General features: G+C 49.8%; 1 pseudogene; it reads right to left on the reverse strand.

Annotated features, from left to right (window-relative positions):
- Window positions 1-1,876: 1,876 nt before the first annotated feature.
- LOC139018442 (RNA transcription, translation and transport factor protein pseudogene) lies at window positions 1,877-3,135 on the reverse strand (annotated as a pseudogene).
- Window positions 3,136-17,849: the final 14,714 nt, after the last annotated feature.

Genomic DNA, 17,849 nt, shown 5'->3' on the forward strand with positions numbered 1-17,849 from the left:
CCAGGTGACACAGGGCAAGCCTTTGGCCTACACTGGGCCTCAGTTTCCATTTTGTACACCAAGGAGGTTGTACTAGATCATCTTCAAGGACCCTTATGTTCTGAAACCTGTAATCTTAAGACTGCAAAGTGGCTAAGGTCTGTGTGGGAAGGGAAGGGGTAAAAAACAGGCTGAGCAAAGAATGCATCTGGGGCTGGGGCCTCAAAAGTCCAGACTCCCTGCCTCCCTGCCCCATCCATCTTGCAGCATTAATGTCAGTGAGGTGGCCTGAGCCCAGGCCAGAGACCAGTTGTGGAAAGGGAGGAATTGTCTGGTTCGAGAAACACAGGAAAGAATGCAGAGCTTCCAAAAAGCTGTGAACAAGTCATCAGCTCTGGCCTGGTGCCCAGAGGTTTCGCAACTGTCCTCCCAGCTTGAATATCAAGAGTGGGCCAACGTGGGGAGGGCACCCCATCCCCCCTCTGCGCATCAGACACTGCAAGATGAGAAGGGGCCCTGAAGATACCTTTGGCTGCAAGTAAGAGAACACCCTGGCTCCAAAGTCTAAATAAAACAAGGAACCGCCTGTCCAGAGTGTGTGTCTCCAGCACCTCCAGCAGGTCCTGCTGTCATCAGGATCATAGACTTTTCTATTTCTCTCCTGTCTTCAGCTGGTTCCCTTGTGGCCCCATGATGGCTGTCTCTCCCCTCAGGGATGAAAGTCGGCTGCCAGTCAGTGGCAATGGGACCTACCGGCTTCCATGTGAGCAACTGGCGGGAGAGTGCAAGAGAGGACTTCTCTCCCAGCCCCGGACCGTAAGCCTTTCTCTTTGGTTCACTTAGGATGACTTGAGTGTTTCCAACCAGTAACAGCCTCTGAGGGGATGCCATGTGCTGACTCACTAAGATCCCGTGTGAAACCTGGGGATAGATAGGGAGGATGAGCAGAATGGGGGTCCTCTGAGGAGGGAAGAGGTGAACAACCAGCACATCCACATGACCATAAGCCTCCATCTCCCATCAGCTCTTTGGATCCCCACCCAGCCCAGGGTCAGCGGGACAGCTGTCATCTCTCAATGACCACTGAGGTCATTGAGGCATAGAGTGGAGTGGCCTGCTTGGGTCACACAGTAGGTAAGTGGCAGAGCCTCAATTGAGAAAAATAAAAACACAGCAGACAAACTGAGCAGGCCTCAGGCTGCCAGCCCTCCAGTCAAGCTCCTCCCTCAGACAGGGGGCCTGCTGTTTCCTCTGGGTTTCCACAGTGCCTGCCCTGCTGGCGGCCCTCTGTCTAGAGCAGTGATGGCGAATCTTTTGAGCTCAGCGTGTCAGCATTTTGAAAAACCCTAACTTAACTCTGGTGCCGTATCACATATAGAAATATTTTTATCTTTGCAACCATAGTAAAACAAAGACTTATATTTTTGATATTTATTTTATATATTTAAATGCCACTTAACAAAGAAAAATCAACCAAAAAAATGAGTTCGCGTGTCACCTCTGACACGCGTGTCATAGGTTCGCCATCACTGGTCTAGAGTCACCTCGCAGTGGTGGATGGCCATCTTCCTCTGCAGCCTGAACATTCACTCGGTCACTCAACAAATGAGGCTGTCCAAGAGCTTCAGGCTAAAGGCCAGGGGTGTGGGTTTGAATCCTGACTTAGAGCTTCTGTGTCCTCCTCTGTGAGATGGAACCATGAATCCCACCTTTACATCTTTTCCCCCGTTTTCTCAAACTTTATTAAAGAAAAAGCAATGATGGTAAATCACTAAAACATAGTCCATTTTCTGGGATTCTTCCCTTGAAAATGTGATGTTTGATTTTGAAACACATACCAGGGTATGCATGGTTCCCAACTGTACTAAATAGGTGAGAGGCTGAGATCCTAAAATGTTCATCTTCCAACTTCCCCCAGTCTGTGGTCTGTCTTTGGGTCTGCAATAATTGCCTGAACAGCTACTATGGCTTCATTAACTTTGGTCTGTAGCTCTCTGAGCTCTTCTATCTGCAGCAGTCACAGAATCTGAGCAGCTTCATTAAGAACTGCATCTCCTGTGTCAAAACCAAGAATATGCTTGTCTAAAGCAACAGACAATCCCTCTTTTGCTTGATTCGCTTTAGCAACTGCATCCTGTGTCAGGCGCTCCTGGACCAAAATGCAAATTGCCTTAAGCATCACCAGGGAATCATCGTGACGTTGGATCTGAAGAAGGTTAGCCAAAGCCATTGCACCAGCCTTACAATCAGGAGTATTAACATCCAAATTGATCAATGGCTCTGCATTTTTAGCTGCATTGTCAGCATTTTTTGTATTATCAGATTACCGAGTCCTTGTATTTTTCAGCGGCAACTCCATGTTCAAGTCCAACGGCTAAACCTAGAAGCCAGTCAATTGCTTCTTGTCGATCTCGGACTTTGAAAGGACAGCTAACATCTGTGACATGCTTTTCAAGAACTTGGGCCAGTCACTGCTGTAGGTGTTTCTTAAATGACCTCTGTCTTCAATCTTTCAGGGTCTGATTTTCTGGTCTTCAAGCCAAACAATAAAGTTTCTAAATCCTGTTTCATCTTTGCAGTTGAAGCCGGCTGGATTGTGGTAATCGAGGGCTGTTCGCTTGCGTCGGAACACGGTCCCGATTCCCACTCTGTCCCCTGGGCTTCGGCAGGGAGAGGAGAGGCCGGGGCGGCTGGCTCCTGGTGATGCGGCGAGAGGGCCCTACCTTTATCTCTTGATGTGACTGTTGGGGTTCAAATGAAATGAGGAGGTGGAGCTTTACTGATTGTGAGGAGCTATGGAGCCATCAGGTCTCCCTTCTCCTGGTGGGAAACGGTCATTCCATGAGCCTCATTGGCACTGGATGACATCAGGAACAGGCAGCCAGAGGGATCAATGAAACAGCCAGATGGGGATCCATTCAGCTGCAAATGCATAGCTCACATCCGTCAGTTGACAGATGAGGAGATATGTCCTGAGAAGGGCAGTGACATGCCCAAGGTCACACAAGACTAGAACCCAGTCTCCTGGCTCCCAGCTCTGTCCTCGCTGCACCAGGCCACAGGGGTCAACTGAGGTCCACTGCCGGGCCTGAGGCTGGGTGCAGCTGCAACGCCACCCGTGCCCGCCTGCACGTCCCCACGCTTCTCGGGGGCCATTCTTCAGGGGTTCACTGAGGCGAGGCCACACTTCCCCTCGGGCGGCTTCCTGTTTTGGCCAAACAATAACTCTCGTCGGGACCTGGTGCCAGCTGGCTGCAGCTGCTGCCAAGGCCTTGACTTTTTACATGCAAAGAGGGAGATCCTGGCCCCGGGGATCTGTTGCTGGCTTCCCTGGGTCATGAACCTCACACTCAGATATGGCCTTTGGGCCCCACTGAATTCAGTAATCCTTTTATGGGCTGATTACACACACGGGAGCCCCTTCTGTTAGCCAGGCTTGGTCTCAGTACCCAAAACACAGACACACAGGGCGAGAGGTTAGCCATTCTACGTTTATCCTCTGTCCACGAGGAGGAGGTACCAGTGATGCAGATATGAGTAAGATACACCCTGTAAACTCGCTGCCTCATTCATGGTTTGTCCTCCCAGCGCCTTGCAAGAATTTGGAGTTGCTTATACATGCTCGTTAGTGCATCCAGCTCTTTCCTGAAGGGACATCTCGGGGCCCATGGGGGAAGGGTACTGAAGGATGTGGGTAAAAAGGGTAAAGATGAACATTTTTTTATGGTGACTTTTAAAATAGGTGAGTAAATCAAGATTCAGATACGTAAAGGGAGGATATGGAGCTGACCCAGGTCCTCAAACTCCAAGCACTGCACACCAAGATGCTGTAAAAGGCACCGAATCCCATGTGAACATTGGGGTGCTGTGGGCAAGCCTATGTGTACATGGGGCGGGGCTGCCTGCCGCTGAATAAAATACATGGGAGTGACCATGGGAGGGAAATTGAGTAGCTAGACGTCTAGCCTGTTATTTCACTCTACAGATGAGGAGAATGAAGATGTGACAAAACTCCCTGAACATCTGGAAAGCAGTGGCACTTGCACCCAGATCCCACAGGGAGCTGCTGTTCTGCCTGCCCCAGATCTGTCCTCTGTCCCCTCTGTGTCCTGGAAGGCTACCTTCTGTGGATGCATCACCTTTCTGTTAGGTTTGGCCAACAAGAGGCTGTGGCGGGAGACCAGCAAGAGGGGAGAGGTCAAAGCATTTGTTCCCCCTGCTCCTCCCTGTGGGGCCACAGCGCTGGCAGGCGCTACATTATGATGTTATGGCTCCAAGGGCCAGCCTGGCACCGGAAGGAACACACCATTGCTGCCTCGGGACCCTGCAGACCTAGGAAGGTAACTGTGTCCTGCTGTTGCCAATGGCGTGCTCCTCCCCTTCTGTTGGTTCCCTTCACCATGCCCATCTTTTCATTCAGCCCATCACCTTGAGTGGTTCTGTTTCCTGCTGGAATCCTGGCCAGGACTGAGCTGGACCCTTCTCCATCTTGCTGCCTTGCTCTCCATATCCACTGGGATGTCCCCCCACCTCATCCACTCCTGCCAGAGGGAGGGCAGTGACTTGGTAAAGTCGGCTTTCCCCTGAGCCCCCTAAATTATTTTGGTGCTGGTACTGCTGTGAAGACAATGAGAGGGTGGTTTCCAAAGTTTGGGAATGGGTCCCTCCAAATCTCCCACCTCCTGGAACAGGCTGGACCTGCTGGGCCCAGGGCCTAGAGCAGCCGTGAGCAAACTACAGCCCACGGGCCGGATCCGGCCCGTTTGAAATGAATAAAACTAAAAAAAAAAAAAAAAAAGACTGTACCCTTTTATGTAATGATGTTTACTTTGAATTTATATTAGTTCACACAAACACTCCATCCATGCTTTTGTTCCGGCCCTCCGGTCCAGTTTAAGAACCCATTGTGGCCCTTGAGTCAAAAAGTTTGCCCACCCCTGGCCTAGTGGAAGCACAGTGTCCTGCTTGGAAAGGGAGGTGATAGGCCTTGGCAGAGTAGGGGTCTGGACTCGGCTTGTCTGCTTCCACCTCCAAGCTGGGGGTGAAGAAGGTACTGGAGTTTGGGGGGGTGGGAGGGGAGAAGCAGCAGGGGCTCTTCCTGCTGAGCTGCAGGACCCTGAGGTCACCCAGAGCAACCCCCTTGGTTCAGCAGCAGGAACAGGACCTGAAATGAGGGACATGACTGAGGTCACTAAGTAGATGCCTCTGCTTCAAGCCCAACCACCCTCCTGAGCACCACACACAGACCTCCACATGCTCCAGAGACCTTTGTAAGCCACGAGAGCTGATGCCCAACATGTCCCCTTCCTCCTTACTCTTCCCCATGTCCCCTCCATCACGGAGACACCAGAAGCCTGGAGTCAGCCCTGACGGTCTCTCCCCCACCTCTCTCTACCCCCCAACCCTGACTTATCCAGGTTCTGACCACGTTCTGCAGTTCCACTTTGTGAACTGCCCTGGACTCTGTCATCTTCTCTCCAGGCCATCACCACTGCCCTCGTCTGGGCCTCGAATCTACACTCAGTTACGACAATGGTCTCCTGGTTGATCTCCCTGGCCCTTGTGTTGCTCCGGCCAATCCATCCTCCATTCAGCAGCCAAAGTGGCCCTTCAGAAATACAAATCCACGCATGTCTCTTCTGTACTTAAGTAGAGCCCAAACCCACCAACCTCTGAGATATGCCCAGGCCTCCCTCTCCAACTTCACCTCTAAAGCAAGACCCTAGTCAATGGTCCATAACCCATTCGGCTTTGCTGGCTTCTTCATGTTTGGCTCTGAGTCCATTCAGAATGGCCTCCTTGGGAAGGGTTCCTCTTCATTCCCGCAGGGCCTGCATCGCTCTCTGAGCTTGGGTTCCTCCAAAAACAGCATGACACAGGCCTTGGTGCAGCGTGTGACACTCAGCAATAAAAGAGGGACACTAATTGCTACCATACAAGATGTTTCTGAGAATCAACTTTGCCCTCAGAAATGAATACATATGGAAGTCTGAGGCCAAATGCAACGTTATGTCTGCTTCTTTCTTCCCTCACAAAGCTGCTGCCCCCGGTCTCCTCCTAGCTCTGCTCCCTCGGGCAGGATTGCCCCATCTCCTCCACGCTGTGGGTTAGCCCATGTGACCCAGGAGCCCTGGCCTCCTGGGGGCAGTGCTGGTTTGACCTCATCCTGGCTTTGAGCCAGCACAGCTGCAACCCCCTCCCCCACTCCACTGTATAGAGCAGAGGTAGCTTTCGTGGGAACACAGAAGATTTGACAGTGCATACCACACTGAGATAGCTTATCTTTTTAAATCCCGTGAGCCGCTTCTACCTTTCCCCCAGATCCCTCTTCTGACCCAGCTGCCTTCCTCCCATGGGTGAATGTAGCTTGAGCCTGCGCCTCCAGTTCTAGCCTTCCATGCTCATCCCTGTCCTTTGGTTCTGGCCTCTATTCACCTGCTATTGGTTGAATTTTGTACCTCCCCTGCCCCCGCCAAAAAATAAAATAAAAAAAATTTCATATGTTGAAGTCCAAACCACCAGCACCTCAGAGTATGACCTTATTTGGTGGCAGATGTTAATTAGTTAAGAGGAGATCACACTGAAGTAGGGTGGGACCCCGAAGCCAACATGACTGGTGCCCTGATAAAAAGGGGCAATTTGGGCACAAAGACATATGCACGGGAACAACTCCCTGTGAAGACTGGAATTGTGCTGCACAAGCCAGGGAACCCCTAGAGCTAGGAGAGAGGCCAAGAGCAGACCCTTCCCTTACACCAGTGGTCGGCAAACTCATTAGTCAACAGAGCCAAATATCAACAGTACAACGATTGAAATTTCTTTTGAGAGCCAGATTTTTTAAACTTAAACTATATAGGTAGGTACATTGTTATTAACTTAATTAGGGTACTCCTCAGCTGGCCTTTGCTAAAAACGTCCTCAATCTGATTGAGGTACGTTCGCTGAGGTCGACCCCTTCCAACTCTCCCATCCATACTCGTCTTGTATACTTGCTTCAGATAGACGAGTGTGGATGGGAGCCCTCAGCGAACGTACCTCAAAACAACATACCTCCCACTCACTGCGTCTCCGGTCGCCCAACCGACCAACACCCCCCACTTCTTCTAATGCCACTTCTTCAAAATAGACTCGCCCAGGCCAAAAACTGACTTCTGCGCATGGGCCACGAAGTTTCAGTCGCACTGTACGTGCGCGCCCGCACCTGGTATTTTGTGGAAGAGCCACACTCAAGGGGCCAAAGAGCCGCATGTGGCTCACGAGCCGCAGTTTGCCGACCACTGCCTTATACCTTCGGAGGGAGGACAGCCATCCCGACACCTTGACCTTGACCGTCCAGCCTCCAGAACTAAGACAATATATCTCTGTGTTTTTAAGCTCCCCACCTCTGCCTCAGTTTGTGGCATTTTGTTCTGGCAGTCCTAGCAAACTAATACACCACCTACAGAAGCAACTTTTTAAAATTGTTGCTGCCAATATCATTTTTCTAACCTTCCCTTCTAATTCAACCTTTGTGTCCTTGCTTATGTGTGTATATTTCTTCACTCCCTGATGGACTGTGAACCCCTTGGAGACAAGGCCCGTGTCACTCTCATTGCTGTCTCTTCGGGGCCCGGCACAGCACCTAGCCCATAGGAGCCACTCCGCAAAGGCTTGCGGAAGACTTCTTAAAAGAGGTAACCTGGATGCTTGCCTTTGAAGGGCGGTCCAGGTTTGGACAGGCAGAGCTATCAGGGGAAGGCCTTCCAGGGAGGAGAGCGGCATGGACAAAGGCACCTAGGCCACAAAGGGCAATGCGGGGGTGGGTGAGCACCCACGGTTGGCTAGGGTGTGGGATCCTGGTAGTGGCAGCGGCAGAGTGGGACCCGAGGGTGCGGACACATGAATGTTGTCAGTGTTTCAGGGAACCTATTTACCTGGGAGGCAGTGGGGCAGCGGGGAGCCATGAGAAGGAAACAGAACAGGTCCCCGGAAGATTATTCAGCCACAGAACAGCCTGAAGACAGGGAGACCAAGAAGTCTGTGGCTGAGGCCACAATCCAGGTGAGAGCTGAACCCTCAGGGGCATGAGGATGGAGAGATGAGAGGCATTTAGGAGGAAGAAACACCAGCCTGGTGACTGCTTTGGAGGTATTTTCCCCTTTGAGGTGCCGGCCTCCAAGCTCCTCCTCCTTCTGAAGATGCCACACTGAGAATTTCCATGATGTCTACAGTGACATAAAAGTCCCCCCACCCCCAGCCCCTCGCTGACAGCTGTCAGTCTTGGTGAGAGAGCAAAAAATCAACAACAAAAAACAAAACAAAAGATCCACCTTCCCCACCCCCTACCCCTAGGCAGTTCAAAATGTCAATTCATGGGAGCAGATGACTTTTCACCTTTTTTAATATCATTTTTTTTCTTATCCCTCACAAATCCTTTAAGTTGACTGTATAAAAACTCTGAAAATACAGTGTCATTGGATCTCATGCGTAGGAAGTGAAAATTGCATTCGGTAAAAAAAAAAATGACCCTAGATAATCCCTTCGGTGGGAGGACCTGGGGTATTACAAATTCAGAAGACAAAGATTCCATTGTGTAATATTCTTTACCTTTTGACTGTGACCTCCTTTCCCGGGAGCATCGAAGGCCAGGGTCTAGTTTGAAGTGGGTAAGAGGGCAGAGTTTGGAGGTGGTGGGTGACTGGATTAAATGCTTGCTGGGTAAAGGCCACTCTATGCATAAGTCAAAGGAGAAAGTAAAATCCCCTGACATCCTCCCAACTCTATTTTTAGGTGAGTATCCTCCTTCCAGTGTATCTCCCCCCACCCCACCCCCCAATGCATGTTAAAAGCCATTCTCAGCGGAGTATGAAGCGCTCCTGATGTGGTGATCTGAGAAAGACACTACTTCTGTGGTATTTCTGTCAAAAAGGGCAGAACCTGGCAGAGGAAATACCAGACAAACTCAGATTGAAAACCAGACTCATCTAAAGTATCAATGTCATACAAGACAACGAGAGACCAGGCACCGTCCCCAACTAAAGAAGACTCGAGACATGATCCTGGAGTGGACCGTGGATCAGGGGGAAAGTGCTAGAAAGGACATTGTTGAAGCATTTCATGAAATTTGGATCTGGCCTGAGGACTAGATAATAACAATGTTATTTCCTGAACTGATAACTCTACTATGGTGTGTAAGAGAATATCTTTTTTCCCCCTTAGGAAATACATGTTGAAATATTTGGATAATGATGCAACATATTCCCAAATGTTTTGGGGGGAAAGTGTGTGTATCTAGAGACAGAAGGTGACAACACAAAATGTTAATAATTGCTAACAGTTGGTGAGTCTGGGTGAAGGATATATGGGAGTTATTTGTACTATTTTCACAATTCTTCTGACAGTTTGAAATTATTTCAAAACTAGAAGTTTTAAAAAAAATCCAGTTGAATTCAAAGAAAACTTCAGTCTCTGGAAAAAAATATTTGCAAAGGACATATCTGATAAAGAACTGCTCTCACCTCTCTCTCTCTCTCTCTCTCTCTCTCTCTCTACCTCCCTCACTTCTTCTCTCCCACCCTCCTCCCTTCTTCCTACTCTCGCTAAAAAAAATTAAAAAAAATAAATCCATAGAAAAAGTATCCTCGGGTGAGGATTAACAACAACAACAAAATCTTTAGTCTCCTACCATACTCCTATGAAATGGATTAAAAACAACAATATCAATACCAAGCGTTGGTGAGGATGAGGAGCGACGGGAACTCTTGTACTTTGCTGATGGGAATTTAAAAATGGACAACAGTTTGGCAGTGTCTTTGAAAGTTAAATGAACACCTGCCACAAGACCCAACACTCCCATTCCCAGGTATTGGCCCAAGACTTAGGTCAACACCAAAACTTATATGTGAATGTTTTAGCAGTTTTATTTATCATTCCAGCCAAAAAACAACTCAGATGTTTTTCAGTAGGTGAATGTTTAACAAACTGTGGTACATCCACTCAATGGACTACCACTCGGTAATAGGAAGGAATCAATGCTGTCAAGTGCATTATACTCAGGGAAAGAGCCCAGACGGAAAAGGCTATGTACTGTGGGATTTCATTTACACGGCATTCTGCAAAAGGAAGAAGTATAGCAGAAAAACAGGTTGCTAAGGACTGGGGACAGACAATGGAGTTGACAACAGAGGGGCACAAGAGAACTTTTCAGGTGATGGAAACGTTTTACATCTTGACTGTGGCGGTGGGTACACAACTGTATGTGTTTATCAAAACACAGAACTGTACATGAGGTGGGGGGATTTTACCAGATGGAAATTACATCTCAATTACACAAACAAGCCGAGTTTCTCAGAGCTTCTCTCCTCCCCCACGGCTCTCAGCCAGACGCAGTCCAGCAGCCGGTGGCGGGGAGAGCAAGGATTGCCTGTCTCTCCTTTGGTCTGCGTCCACATCTTTGATTCGGGCTCAGGGTTCAGTGGGGCTCGGGGAAGGTAAAGGAAAGTGACAGGTCTGCTTGGAGCGGGATCATTGTCAACTGGCATTGGACACCTCTGGGTGGCAGATGCCTAAACTCTGGCCCTTGCTCTCAGGAGGCAGACCTTTTGGGGGTTGTGGAGCCTTCTTTGCGGTCTCATCCTGCTGGTTCCTAGGCTCAGGGGACACACCCCTGGCTGACCACCTGTGCCTGCCCCCTCCGCTCCAACTGAGAAGTTCTTGGCCAGGGATCTTTTGGGATGGCTCCTGCCCAGCGACCTGGCACTGTGTCCAACTGGTCCTCTTTTGGAAACATTCTTTCCTTTTGCTGCCAAGCTCTGAAAGCACGGGGCGCTCTCACAGCCATGCCATCCCCACCTCGGCTATCACCGGGGCAGCTCCCGCCATCCTCTCCTTTTCAGGTCCCCCCCCTGGGAGAGGTGGGCTCCGGCTCTGTGTCCTCTAAGCTCCACGTCCCTTGGGTTGAGCCGTGCAGGGTGACGTGCAGCTTGGACACCTCTCCCCATGGAAAGCCTCGGCAACCACCCTCCTTTGCCAGGTCAGTGCCTGCTTGAGGCTGAGGCAGGTGATGGGGTGAGGATGTCACAACCGCTGCCGGAGTCCTGCTGTGTTGCATCTGGTGCTGCCTTTGAGGTTCTGGGGGAGAGTAGCCATTTTGAGACAGGAAAAGTCCCATTTAACATCCCATTACACATAACTAATGTAATTGTCACACAACTGGGATCTTTCACATCCTATATAACAAAAAGGTAATATGCAAATAGACCAAATGGCAGAACGACCGAACAACCAATCAAAGCGTAATATGCTAATGATATGCTAAGGCTGCTCAACTGCTCACTATGATGTGCACTGACCACCAGGGGCAGACAGTCAACTGGTCGACCAGTCGCTATGCCATGCACTGACCTCCAGAGGGGAGATGCTCCAAAAGGTAGGTTAGCTTGCTGCTGGGGTCCAGCCGATCGGGACTGAACAAGATGGGCTGGACATGCCCTGGAACCCTCACCTGGTCTTTCCCTGGCCCGATTGTGCACCTGTGGGGTCCCTCAGCCTGGCCTGCACCCTCTCGCAATTCAGGACCCCTCAGGGGATGTCAGAGAGCTGGTTTCAGCCTAATCCTGCAGGCCACTCCCCTTGGGAGGGTGCCAGATGCAGGGCTCATGAGTGCTGCTGCAGAAGCGTGAGCCTCTTCCAATCGGGACTGATTGGGTGCGAGGTCGTGGCAGGCACAGTGGGGCTGAGATGAGTGGGAGCGGCAGGTAAGAGCTGCAAGCAGCATTGGACTGTGGGTTCCAGCCCGATCCCTGCAGGCCTCCCAGAGGGACCCCACCTGTGCATGAATTCGTGCACTGGGCCTCTAGTATTTTATGGCCTACCTTTTTTCACTTCATATTATGTTTTGGGCATCTTGTCAATAAGTACATCTCTACATTCATATTATTTTAAATGACTGGTCATATTCCTTTGTGTGGATATACTATGATTTATTATCAAACCCTGATGCAATTTCCAGTTGTTTCTAATTTTAGATTATTCTTAATAATGCTGTAATTGGGCTAATTCAAGTGAAGCTGGTGAAGCTTTGGCTGCAGAGTCCTTCACGTCTTCAGGACAAATGCCCAAAAAGGGTCTAGCAATTTTATATTCACAATTTTGTCTTCTTTTTGTAATTGGGGCCCACTAAATGGTATAAGCTTCAGGACCTACAAAGCTGGCTGTGCCCCTGGCTGTGATAAACAGCCTCACACTCAATTTTCCGACGGCTACATCTTTATTTCCTAGAAGCAGAATTGCTGGGTTAAAGCAAATGCATATTTTTAAGATTCTTGGAACACATGGCCAAAAAGCCCTCCAGAAACACTGATCTAATTTGCACATCAATCCTGCCCTAACTGAGAACACCCAGTTTCTATGGGATTGTTTCTCTGTTATTGTGGTTCTGCTGTAGCTGCCATTAGCACCTTCTCCTAATAACAGGGGTCTTGGCCTGAAATCCATGGGACCCCTGGGTAGAATTCTTGGGGTCTGTGAACTTGGATGAGAAAAAAATTACATCTTTATCTCCATCATTAGCCTGCAATTAAAATGTAATAGCTCTTCCTGTCATGAATGTAGGCCACAAATTCCTGTGGTATTACCAGTCCCTGTGACATTAGCAGCCCCATTGCTGACAGATCTCTCAAAATATTGTTCATGATCATCAGTGCTTCAAAATTACAATAATTATTAGACCTGCCACTAGATCTCATTATTTAATTTATACTAATAATAGACAAATATGTAAATTGACCATCCCTCTGCAACACCCACAGCCCATCAGGATTGCGTATGCAAATTAACCCAACAAAGATGGCGGGCCTGTGGGCAGCATGCACGCGCACAAGCGCCAAGCGGCTGGGGGTGGGGTGGGTGTCCTGCTCCCTGGCTGCTCCGGGCCTATGTGCACAGGGGCCCACTTGGTCATCATCAGTGGCAACCTGGGAGCAGCCAAGCGGGCCCCACAGACAGCAGAGAACCACAGGGAGCGTGCCTAAGCCATCAGTAGGACATCCCTTGAGGGCTCCCAATTGGAGAGGGTACAGGTCGGGCTGAGGGACCCCCCCTCCCACCGCCCCCCCCCATGCATGAATTTCATGCACTGGGCCTCTAGTGTGTTAATAAAAAACATGTATTACCGAGTCACAATTATTTTTAAATATATTGATAACTGCTGTCAATGTAATTGTTTTCCTTTGTAATCATGTGTATTATTTGTTTTATGTATTTGAAAACCTCATTCTGAAAAGGGACCCATAGGCTTCTTCGAACTGCCAAAGGGTCCACAGCACAATAAAGGTCAGAACCCTTAATGTGTGGGGCTCTTCATTCACATGTTTTTGAAACTTGTGCATTATATAGAAGGAAAGGAATTAAACTGAAGCCAGGCTTGGTATCAGGTGCTGGGGTACAGAAGACAGAATGCCCCTCTGTCCTTGAGAAGCTCACAGCCTCGGTGGGAGATGCAATTTCATATCTCCTGCCACTCATTTTAGATTTTCCAGAATTTTAAGAAAAATCAGAAATCCAGATTTTATATGTTCCCATATAAAACAGTTCTACCAATTTTTAAATGTTGGCAACTAATCCAGATTTATATAAACTCCTGTGCGGGCCAAACAAAGCATGCCTGAAGGCTAAATCTGGCCCATAGGCCACCAGTTTTCAACCTTTGCTCTAGGAGGAGAACAGAATTCCAGTTAGGGTGGAACAAGTTCACTCTGTGGAACAGAGCAACAGGGATTCTGAGCTCCCCACCCCCACCTCCGCTCCGTTCCTGAAAACCAGGGAGACGGGATTGGAGCCCTGGTCTTGGGAAGAGAGGACATGGGAGAAGGAGCTTTTTTGGGGGGGTGGGGGAGCGGGGAGCAGTGAGGATCCCTGCAACTTAGCTGCAGGCTGGGCACCGACAGGCCTGAATGGAAGCAGAGGCTACTGTGGTGAGGGCATCAAAGGAGCTGTGGCAACAATGAGGCCATTAGAAGATTGTATACCTAGAAAACCCGAGAGCCCCTAGCAGAGAAACAAGAGTCAAAAATAAGCGCAACAACAAAGAAACAAATTAAAAAAAAACCAACCATTTGAATTAAGAAAAATTTATAAGGTTATTGGATACAAGATAAATGTACAGAAGCCAATCACTTTTCTCTAGTTTGACAAGAAAAACGTAAAAACAAAAAAAGACACTCATAAGCTGCTTGTGGAAATGTAAAACATTAGTGTCTTTTGGAAAGGTAATCTTTATTAAAGTACACATATTACACATAATATCTATCCATTGACCTAGAATCCCACTTATCAGTGCTCATCCGACAGAAACACGAGTCCCAGAGACTATAGGCATATGGGCGAGGGTATTTTTGCAGCATGTTTATAGTTTCAAGAAAATATAACAAAGTGAAAGTTCATCAATTGACGAGTGGCTAAATAAATTATGGAATATCCACACTGTGGAATATTATGTACTATCATAAATGAATCGGAGCTATGTCAGTTTGTTTGCGGGGCGGGGCGAGGGGTTTTTTTTTTAAGTATTGCTGAATAAAAAAAGCAAGAGGCAGGAAAATGTATATCTACACTAATAAAAGAGAAACATGGTAATTAGTGTACGACCGCTACCCTTCCCATTGGCTAATCAGCATATCCTTATGCAAATTAACTGTCAGCCAAGATGGCGGCCGGCAGCCATGCACTGAAGCGAGCAGGGAGGCTTGCTTGCTCCAGTGACTGCAGACTCCAATGTTCCCCGCCTGCCGCTGCCGGCCTCTCAGCTGCAACTCTAAGCAACTATGTACTATGTTGCAAATAAGAAGCTAAACAAAACCCCAGAAACCAGCTTTCATTCAGCCGGGCTTCAGCCAGCCTGACCACAACATTGTATCGATGTTTTCAGCAGCGAGGCCTCAGAGCTAAAGCTGGCCCAGAATAAAAAAAAAAGAAAGAAAACAAGGAGTGGTTGGGAGCTTCAGTCACCCGCTTCCGGAAAACAGCCCTCAGCCCCTCACCCAGACTGGCCAGGCACCCCAGTGGGGACTCCCACCCTGATCCAGGACACCCTTCAGGGCAAACCAGCCAGCCCCCACCCGTGCACCAGGCCTCTATTCTATATAGTAAAAGGGTAATATGCCTCCCGGCACCAGGATCAGCGGAGCAGCGAGGCTTCCGGCACCGGGATCAGCGTGACAGGGGGCAGTGCCCAAAGCCCCTGATCGCCCTGCAGCTCTGTGAGTGACAGGGGGTGGGGCCACAACCTCCCTATCCGCCCTGCTCTGTTCATGACAGGGGAAGGCGCCCCAACCCCCTGATCAGCCCTGCTCTATGCCTGATAGGGGGGAGCTCCCCAACCCCCTGATCGCCCTGCGGCTCTGTGTGTGACAGGGGGCAGGGCCACAACCTCCCTATCCGCCCTGCTCTGTTCATGACAGGGGAAGGTGCCCCAACCCCCTGATCAGCCCTGCTCTGTGTCTGATACAGGGGAGCTCCCCAATCCCCTAATTGCCCTGCGGCTCTGTGTGTGACAGGGTACGGAGCCCCAACCCCCCTGATGGGCCCTGCTCTGTGAGTGACAGGGGGCAGCGCCCCAACCCTCTGATTGGCCCTGCTCTGTGAGTGACAGGGGGCAGCGCCCCAACCCCCTGATCGGCCCTGCTCTGTGCGTGACAGGGGGTGGCGCCGCAACCTCCCCATCGACCCTGCCTTGAGTGTGACAGGGGGCGGTGCCCCAACCCCCTAATCGGCCCTACCCTGAGCGTGACTGAGGGTGGCATTGCAACCTCCCGATCCCCCCTGCTCTGTGCATGATGGGGCGGCGCCCCAACTCCCCAACCGCCCTGCTCTGAGCCTGACCAGAGGCTGCACCTAGGGATTGGGCCTGCCCTCTGCCACCCGGGAGCAGGCCTAAGCCAGCAGGTCGTTATCTCCCAAGGGGTCCCAGACTGCGAGAGGGCACAGGCCGGGCTGGGGAACCACCCCCCCCCCCCCGAGTGCACAAATTTTTGTGCACCGGGCCTCTAGTAATATAATATAATCCCATTTCTATAAAACACTGAGACATGCATATGTGTATTTGCATATAATTTAAATGCCTGTCAATGATTACTTGATTATAGAGAAAACACAGAAGATTAGATATGAGAATGTTAATAAGTTACTTAGGGTAAAAGGGGAGGGTTGGTGCAAGCTGACATGGGTGGTGCAGGACTAGAGGAGGGAGCCAAGCCCATCCTACCCACCTACCCTAAAATTTTTGAAGCAGCAGCCTTTGGAACTGGACCCTTACAACAATTGACTCCCGAGAGCCCTTCTTTGGCCATTCCTCTCACCACCAGGTATGTGGCCTTCCATATTTTCCTCCATGATTCTAGAATGGGTAGGCAAGGCACTGAGGAAGGGGAAGGCCAGGAAGGTCCCAGTGTAGGGGCTGTTTTCCTTGCATGAAAATGAACCTCAGGGTCTATGGTGTTGCTCTTTCTCTCCCCAGGCATTTTGGCAAATTCATGGGAGTGAGGGGAAGAGGTTAGAAGGAATATTAACTCACACACTCACTCAACTTAAGTCCTCCAGCAGTCTTAGCTTGCAGATTACATTCTTGGAGAGGATTTCTCTGAGTCCACCTGTCTCAATTATGTCTCCTTACTATTTCCTCTCATGGTTCTCATCGTAATTTGCCATTTTGTCTTTATTTGAGTGTGTGTGTGTGTGTGTGTGTGTGTGTGTGTGTGTGTTTAATGTCTATTTCCCCCCATAAGCAGTGAGCCAGGAGCAAAGGGATCTTGTGAGTACAGCATCTAGCATGGTTGGTATCAGGGGCTTAAGAAATTTCCGTTGAATTCAGTAATTCACTTATTCTCTTTTTCATTGACTCACTGTTATATTCATTCCTTTATTCATCTATTCCCTTATTCATTCCAGAAGCATGTGCAATTGGCTAATGACTTTTCTCCGGATATGAGTCTTCAGTTTCCTAGGGTGGCTTTTTGGGGGAAGGTGGGAGTAGGGACATGACTCCAGAATTCCAGGAATGCACCCACAAGTTGGGAGCGCTGGGTGAGTAGGAAGTTCTCCAGAAAAGAAGGGAAGATCCATGAAAGCTGGAAGGTCAAAGCAGAAGGTGCTATAGGATCAAAGAAGACAAAGCTGAGAGTGACGGGAGGAAGGCTGGGCACAGGCAGACTCTTCTCTGTCTCATTCTGGATGGAATCGTCCCACTGGCCAATGTCCTCATGCGTTTGCTCTGCCTGGAGCAGCCTCTCCCATCTGCATAAGCTGAAATCCTACCCTTCCCAGCCAGGCCAGCCCAGATGTCCTCGAAGTCCATCTCACTCCTCCAGCTGGAAGGGCCACTCCCTGCTGCAAACAACCCGCCCCCCCCCCAACACAAAATCTGGACCTCCCTCGTGGCGTTGACCACTTCCTGCCTGTGCTGTGGTATGGCCCCTCCCTCCCCCCTCTCCATCCTAGGCAGAGGCCCTGTCTGACTGTTCCCAGGGATCCACCAGAACCCAGCACAGAGTGGATGCTCAAGCCATTCTGGCCTGCTGTGGGTGTGAGGGGCAGTGGTTATGATCCCATTTCATGGATAGGGGACTGGAGGCACAGTCAGGTGGCTTGACCTGCCGTTGTTCCCAAAGCAACGCTGCAGCAGTGCCTAGATTCAGGCCTGCATTTCTGATCCCAGAGGCAGAGCTCTTTCCAGGGCAGCTTGGTGGGAGGTGGGAGCAGGGAGGGTGGACGGGGAGCTGGGTCCTGAGAACCAGCGGGCCAGAGAGCTTTGGAGTTCAAATGGCCAAGTTCAGGGAAAGCACAGCTGGGGAGGAGCCAAGGTATTTATTATGCTTGGTCTCCAGCTCCAAACAGAG

Source organism: Myotis yumanensis, unplaced genomic scaffold (genome assembly GCF_028538775.1).
Source record: "Myotis yumanensis isolate MYYU_CA2020_CCGP unplaced genomic scaffold, mMyoYum1.0.hap1 SCAF_10, whole genome shotgun sequence".
NCBI lineage: Eukaryota > Metazoa > Chordata > Mammalia > Chiroptera > Vespertilionidae > Myotis > Myotis yumanensis.